Source organism: Triticum dicoccoides, chromosome 3A, assembly GCF_002162155.2.
Source record: "Triticum dicoccoides isolate Atlit2015 ecotype Zavitan chromosome 3A, WEW_v2.0, whole genome shotgun sequence".
Classification (NCBI taxonomy): Eukaryota; Viridiplantae; Streptophyta; class Magnoliopsida; order Poales; family Poaceae; genus Triticum; species Triticum dicoccoides.
In genome coordinates this window covers 318,693,638-318,701,460 of record NC_041384.1, presented here as the reverse complement: position 1 = coordinate 318,701,460, position 7,823 = coordinate 318,693,638, and positions in this window count along the sequence as shown.

Genomic DNA, 7,823 nt, shown 5'->3' with positions numbered 1-7,823 from the left:
TTTTTTAAAAAATTAGGAAGTTCAATTTTAAAAAATAGAGTAATTCAATGTAAATTAAAAACATATTTTTTCTTGTTACTGAAGAATAAAACCAAGAAGTTCAATTTAAAAATGGGGAGAAGTTTGGTGTTTAATTAAGAAATATAAAAGATTGAGAAAAATGAAATCAGGAAGTCCATATTAAAAAGATGGAGAAGTTCCATGATTATAGGAAACTCAGATTTTTCTCATTATTAAAAAATGGAAACAAGAAGTTCAAAATAAAAAACTAGAAGTTCAACTTTTAAAAAATATAACGCATCAAAATTTCATAAAAGGGATTAAGAAATAAAACCAGGAAGGCCATATTAAAAAGATGGAGAAGTTCGATTATTAAAGAAAACTCAGATTGTCCTCGTTATTAAAGAATGGAAACAAGAAGTTCAAAAATAAAATAACAATAATTTCAAATATTAAAAATAGAGCGCTTCAAAATTCATAAAAAAGATTAAGAAAAATCAGATGAAAAAATCATTAAAAAACTCAAAATTTTCACGTAACCGAGAGAGGTTCAAGTTAATAAATGCCAGAAGTTCATGTACTACACGGTGTGCATTTTGTATTAAAAAAGAATAAAAAAGAAAAGACTAAAAGTTTTTTTGTTACAAGTTCAAGTATTTTGTCGGAGATAGTTAAAAAAAATTATTGTAAGAGAAATTTGTACAAAAGAAATATCATTTGTGTAACATTGACGATGGATGAGAAAATGACAAACGAAAATACGTCACAGAAGTTCAACTGAAAACAGCAGGAAGTTCAACTAATACAGTGGATGAATTTTAGATGAAAAACTTTTAAAATCGTCGCGAGAACGATCAACACGGGAAAGTTGCATGTTTACAGCAGCTTTTGAATGGTGTGTCATTTGCTCAATTCCGGTGAGTGGATGGAGAACTACGAGTAGTGGATGGAGATCTACGAGTAAAAAAAGCACGTGGAAAACAGAGTGAAGTTCAGGTAGACATGCTGAGAAGTTCAAGTTCTTCACGCTTTGCATTTTCGAAGAATCTGTTTCGCGATAGAGGCAGAACGAATGATCCCACCGTTTTCGAAATTACATGAAAACGGCTAAGAATCAGAGAAAACCATCAACACGAAAAAAGTTTTACATTTTCCGTAGCTTTTCAACGGTATATTATTTGCCCAATTCCGATAAAGTTTGTTCAAATTACAGCGAAAATACATTTTTTGCCATTTTCAAAACTGACTTAAAACCGTAAAGAATTGGGAGAAACAATACATACCAAAACGTTTTGCATTAGTTCAAGCTTTCCAACGCCATATCATTTGTTGCATTCGGACGCACGGTTAAAAAGTTAGCTCAAAAATACAAACTCGGTACGACTTAGACCATTTTCTAAATTACTCTTAAACCATTCAAAATTAGGAAAAAACTTTCAAGATGAGAAAGTAGTGCATTTTCATAAGCTTTCCAACGCCATATCATATGCCTCCATTGGATTAGCCGTTTAGAAATGACATCAAAAAAACGAACTCAGCTGTTCGGTTTATGAAAATTTACGTTTTTTCAAATTACTCTTTAGCCATAGGGAATTAGAGAAAACTTTCAACATGTGGAAGGAGTGGTTTTGCATCAGCTTTCCAACGCCATATTATATGCCTCATTCCGATAAACGGTTTAGAAATGCGATCGAAAATACGATTCACGTTCTTTGTGCAAAGAAAAAATGGTTTTCAAAACTGCTCTTAAACCGCTTATATTTTGCAAAAAAATTTAAGTTGGGTCATGATATTGGGATCCATAGCTTTCCAACGATATATCGCAAGCCCCATTTGGGCAATGTTGGCGCAAGTTCAACCTAGTTCATAAGGAAGTTCAACGTACTACTAGCGGGGCAGGTCAGGTTGTCATCAGAATATTGTTATATATATATATATATTCATGTCCCAATCATGAGCTCTAAAGAGAAATTATTATTCAGGATTTTTATGCTCGGCTTTCTCGTAATGATCAAACCATGCTTGATACTTCTTGTGCTAGTTCATTTATAAAGAAGACTATTGAATTCCGTTGGGATATTTTGGAAAGAATTAAACGCAACTCTGAACATTGGTAACTTGAGTAAGGTAAAGAGTCAGATATTAAAATTAAATATGATTGTGTTAAATCTTTTATGGATACCGATGCTTTTCAAAAGTTTAACACTAAATATGGACTTGACTCTGAGATAGTAGCCTCCTTTTGTGAATCATTTGCTACTCATGTTGAACTCCCTAAGGAGAAGTGGTTTAAATATCACCCACCTATTAAAGAAGAAATTAAAGAACCAGTGCCAGTTAAAGAAGAAACTATACTTTATAATGTTGAACCAGTTTTTCCCTCTACTTATATTGAGAAACCACCTTTCCCTGTTAGGATAAAGAAACATGCTAAAGTTTCAACTGTGGTTAACAAAAGTTATATTAGAACACCTAAACCTGATGAACAAATTAAAGTTAAACCTAGTATTCCTATGGTTAAAGATATCTTAGAAGAAGATATGGATGGGCATGTTATTTACTTTTATGAATAAGATGGTAGAATTGTTAAACCTGGCAAAAGAGATAAACATAGACCTATGGTTGGCATGCCTGCTATTTCAGTTAAAATAGGAGATCACTGTTATCATGGTTTATGTGACATGGGTGCTAGTGTGAGTGCTATTCCTTACACTTTATATGAAGACATCATGGAAGACATAGCACCTACTGAGATGGAAGAAATAGATGTTACTATTAAACTTGCCAATAGAGACACCATATCACCATTTGGGATTATTAGAGAAGTTGAAGTCTTGTGTGGGAAAATTAAATACCCTACTGAGTTTCTTGTTCTTGGTTCCCCACAAGATGACTTTTGTCCCATTATCTCTGGTAGACCTTTCCTGAACATAGTTAATGCTAAGATAGATTGTAAGAAACAAACTGTTGGTGTTAGCTTTGGTGATGAGTCTCATGAGTTTTATTTTTCCAAGTTTAGTAGAATTCATCATGAAAAATAATTTCCTAGTAATGATGAATTAATTGGTCTTGCTTCTATTACTGTTCCACCTACTGATCCTTTAGAACAATATTTGCTAGACCATGAAATTGATTCACATATGCATGAAAGAAATGAAATAGATAAGATTTTCTTTGAACAACGTCCTCTACTTAAACACAATTTTCCTATTGAAATTCTAGGAGGTCCTCCTCCACCTAAAGATGATCCTATGTTTGAATTAAAACAATTGCCAGAAACTTTGAAATATGCTTATCTTGATGAAAAGAAAAATATATCATGTTATTATTAGTGCTAAGCTTTCAAAACATGAAGAAGAAAGATAATTAAAAGTTCTAAGGAAGCACCGAGCTACTATTGGATATACTCTTGATGATTTAAAGGGCATTAGTCCCGCTCTATGTCAACACAAGATTAATATGGAGCCTGATGCTAAACCCGTTGTTCATCACCAACGTCGCTTAAATCCGAAGATGAAAGAAGTGGTAAGAACGGAAATATTAAAACTTCCGGAAGCAGGTATAATCTATCCCATAGCTGTAGTAGATGGGTAAGTCATGTTCATTGTGTCCCTAAGAAAGGAGGTACACCTGTTGTTCCTAATGATAAGAACGAGCTTATTCCACGAAGAATTGTTACAGGCTATAGGATGGTAATTGATTATAGAAAATTAAATAAAGCAACTAGAAAAGATCATTACCCTTTGCCTTTTATTGATCAAATTCTTGAAAGATTATCTAAGCACACACATTTTTGCATCCTTGATGGATATTCTGGCTTTTCACAAATACCTATTTCTCAACTTGATCAAGAATATACTACTTTTACTTGTCCCTTTGGAACTTATGCTTGTAGACGTATGCCTTTTGGTTTAAGTAATTCACCTGCTACCTTTCAGAGATGTATGACTACTATATTCTCTGATTTTTGTGAAAAGATTGTTGAGGTTTTCATGGATGCCTTTTCTGTTTATGGGAAGTCTTTTGATGATTGTTTAAGCAATCTTGAGCGAGTTTTTGCAGAGATGTGAACAAACAAATCTTGTCTTGAATTGGGATAAGTTCCACTTTATGGCTAATGAAGGCATTGTCTTGGGTCATAAAATTTCTGAAAGAAGTATTGAAGTGGACCAAACTAAGGTTGATGCCATTGAGAAAATGCCATGTCCTAAGGATATCAAAGGTATTCGTAGTTTCCTAGGTCATGATGGTTTCTATAGGAGATTTATCAAAGACTTTTCTAAATTTTCTAGGCCTCCCACTAATCTTTTGCGAAAGGATATTCCTTTTGTTTTTGATGATGATTGTCTTGAAGCCTTTGAAACACTCAAGAAAGCCTTAATATCTGCACCTATTTGTTCAACCACCTGATTGGAACTTGCCTTTTGAAATTATGTGTGATGCTAGTGATTATGGTATTGGTGATGTTCTAGGACAAAGAGTTGATAAGAAACTTAATGTTATTCATTATGCTAGTAAAACTCTAGATGGTGCTCAAAGAAACTATGCTACTACTGAAAAAGAATTCTTAGCAATGGTTGATTCCAATGTAACTGTTCAAACAGACCATGCTGCTATTAAATATATTATGGAAAAGAAAGATTCTTAACCTAGACTTATTCGTTGGGTTCTCTTATTTCAAGAATTTGATTTACACATCATTGATAGAAAAGGAGCTAAGAACCCAGTAGCTGATAACTTGTCTAGGCTTGAAAATGTGCTTGATGTCCCACTACCTATTGATGATAGCTTTCCTGATGAGCAGTTAGCTGCAATAAATGTTGCTAATACTACTCCTTGGTATGCTGAATATGCTAATTAGTAATTACATTGTTGCTAAATATTTACCACCTAGCTTTACATACCAGCAAAAGAAAAATAATTCTATGATTTAAGACATTACTTTTGGGATGACCCACATCTTTATAAACAAGGAGTAGATGGTATTATTAGACATTGTGTACCTGAGCATGAACATGGAAAAATCCTATGGAAATGTCACTCCGAGGCTTATGGAGGGCATCATGCTGGAGATAGAACTGCTCACAAGGTATTGCAATCTGGATTTTATTGGCCTACTCTCTTCAAGCATGACCGTAAGTTTGTCTCTTCTTGTGATGAATGTCAATGAAGAGGTAATATCGGTAAGCATCAAGAAATGCCTATGAATTATTCACTTGCTGTTGAACCATTTGATGGTTGGGGATTTGATTACATGGGACCTTTTCCTTCCTCTAATGGGTATACACATATTTGGGTTCCTATTGATTTTGTTACTAAATGGGTAGAAGACATTCCAACCAGTAGTGATGATCACAACACCTCTATTAAATGCTTAAGGAAGTTATTTTCCCAAGGTTTGGAGTCCCTAGATATTTAATGACTGATGGTGGTTCACACTTTACTGATGGTGCTTTCCGTAAAATGCTTGCCAAGTATGATGTTAACCATAGAATTGCATCACCCTTTCATCCTCAGTCTAGTGGTCAAGTTGAACTTAGCAATAGAGAAATAAAATTAGTTTTGGAAAAGATTGTCAATAGGTCCAGGAAGAACTGGTCTAAGAAATTAGATGATGCACTTTGGGCTTATAGAACAACTTATAAAAATCCTATGGGTATGTCTCCTTATAAAATAGTTTATGGAAAAGCTTGTCATTTGCCTGTTGAGTTAGAACATAAAGCATATTGGGAAATCAAAGAACTCAATTATGATTTCAAAATTGCTGGTGAAAAGAGGTTATTTGATATTAGCTCTTTAGGTGAATGGAGAATCCAAGCTTACGAAAATGCAAAGTTATTGAAAGAAAAGGTTATAAGATGTCATGACAAAAGAATCCAAAAGCGTGAGTTTAAAGTTGGACAATATGTTCTTTTGTACAACTCTCGTTTTAGATTTTTTATAGGAAAGCTCCTCTCAAAATGGGAAGGCCCATATGTCATCGAGGAGGTTTACTGGTCTGGAGCCATCAAAATAAATAACTCTGAAGGTACTAACACGAAGGTTGTCAATGGGCAACGAATAAATCATTATATGTGAGGTACGCCTATTAATGTTGAAAGTAATATTATCCAAACCATGACACCAGAAGAATACATAAAAGAGTCCTTCCAAAACACTCCAGAATCGTGAAAATAAGGAGGTACGTGATACGGTAAGTAAACGGACTCCAAAAAATCTGCAAAAATATTTTTTATCAGTTTTGGAATATTTTAGAATTTTGGAAATAAAGGAACTCCAAGGAAGCGTCCCCTAGTGGGCACAAGACACGAGGGCGCGCCAGGCTTGCCTGCCGCGGCCAGGTGGGTTGTGCCCACCTAGGACACCTCCCGTACTCCGTTTTTCTACCTTATACTTGTCCTCCAAGATAAAAAAATCTATATATACTCCCCGAACCCGTTGATCACCGTATCACGGAGAAATCATCTATTTTCTTTTCTTGTTGTTTCCTGCATAGTTTTGAAAATATGTCATCCCAAGACTCCGACGGGACAACTACGTCTCACATCTCATTGATGAACCAAAGACCTATGGGGACCAATCTCCTTATGGTCGAACTACGGATGTCGAGGAGGATTCTCACTTGATGAGGATCGACGATTCAAGATCTGAGGAGGAGGATGCTCCTCTACCTCAACCTGGGGATATGCAGATAAAGTTCAAGAAGTCTAGTCTCCCTAAGAGAGCTAACCGTTCTAATAACCAATCTATTCCTTCTCGTTTTCGGTAGAAAAGCAAAGGAGATTTATGTGACAAGATATTGAAGCTGGAGTTCGAGGTCGATGATTTAAAAGAGGAAATTTCTCTCCTCAACTACAACATGAGAAAGTTGAAGGCACAATTGTCTTCTTCACCACCATCATCATCTTCACCACCAAAGGAGAATTGAGTATCTGGTATGGGCACTCCCCTTGGCTTCCGCCAAGCCTGGGGGAGGTGCCCCGGTATCGTATCATCCCACTATCGTTTTGCTTTTACCTATCTTAGTTCGATCTTTTTCTTTTAGATGAAATAAAAGTTTAGTTCGATCCTTTCTTCTTTGAGAGTTTGCTTAGTGATCTATCCTTGTAGTCGTGTGCAAGTTATATAATAATGTTTAGTATGAGTTTTGCTTTCTTTAATTTCATATTAAAAATAAAAGAAAAGAAATAAGAAAGGAAACAAATATAAAAAAGGAAATAAATAATGAAAAGATTATATACTAATCCTATGGTACGTGATGGCACCACACAAGGAAAAGTATAAGTAGAAAATTTTATTAGAGATTCACAAACATAGCATTAGGCAATGATGCATCTCATGAAAGAATTAATAATGGAAGAGAAGATACACATATAAATATACCATCCTAGAAATCTTTTGTGATTGTGAGCCCTCATCAAAATATTATATGCCAAAATTGTTGATGTTGGACAAGGAAGACAACCTAATGATTTATGTTTGTTCATATTCACATAGAAGTCATATTGTCATAGATACTTTAACATGTGTTGCTTGCCCCTATCTTTGCTAGCCAAAAATTCCGCACTAAGTAGAGATACTACTTGTGCATCCAAAAACCGTTAAACCCAAATCTTTTTCAAGTGTCCACCATACCTACCTAGGGATTGTGCAAGATCCCTCAAGTAAGTTGTCATCGGTGCAAAAAGGCAATAAAAATTGCTTCTAAAAGTGTGAGATTGTGATAGCCTGGCTTATTAGAGATGGTAGACTACTCATATCAATAAGAAATTCCTTGTTTTCCAGGAGCCCATTCGGAAAGAACTCCAAAGTTAAGTGTGCTC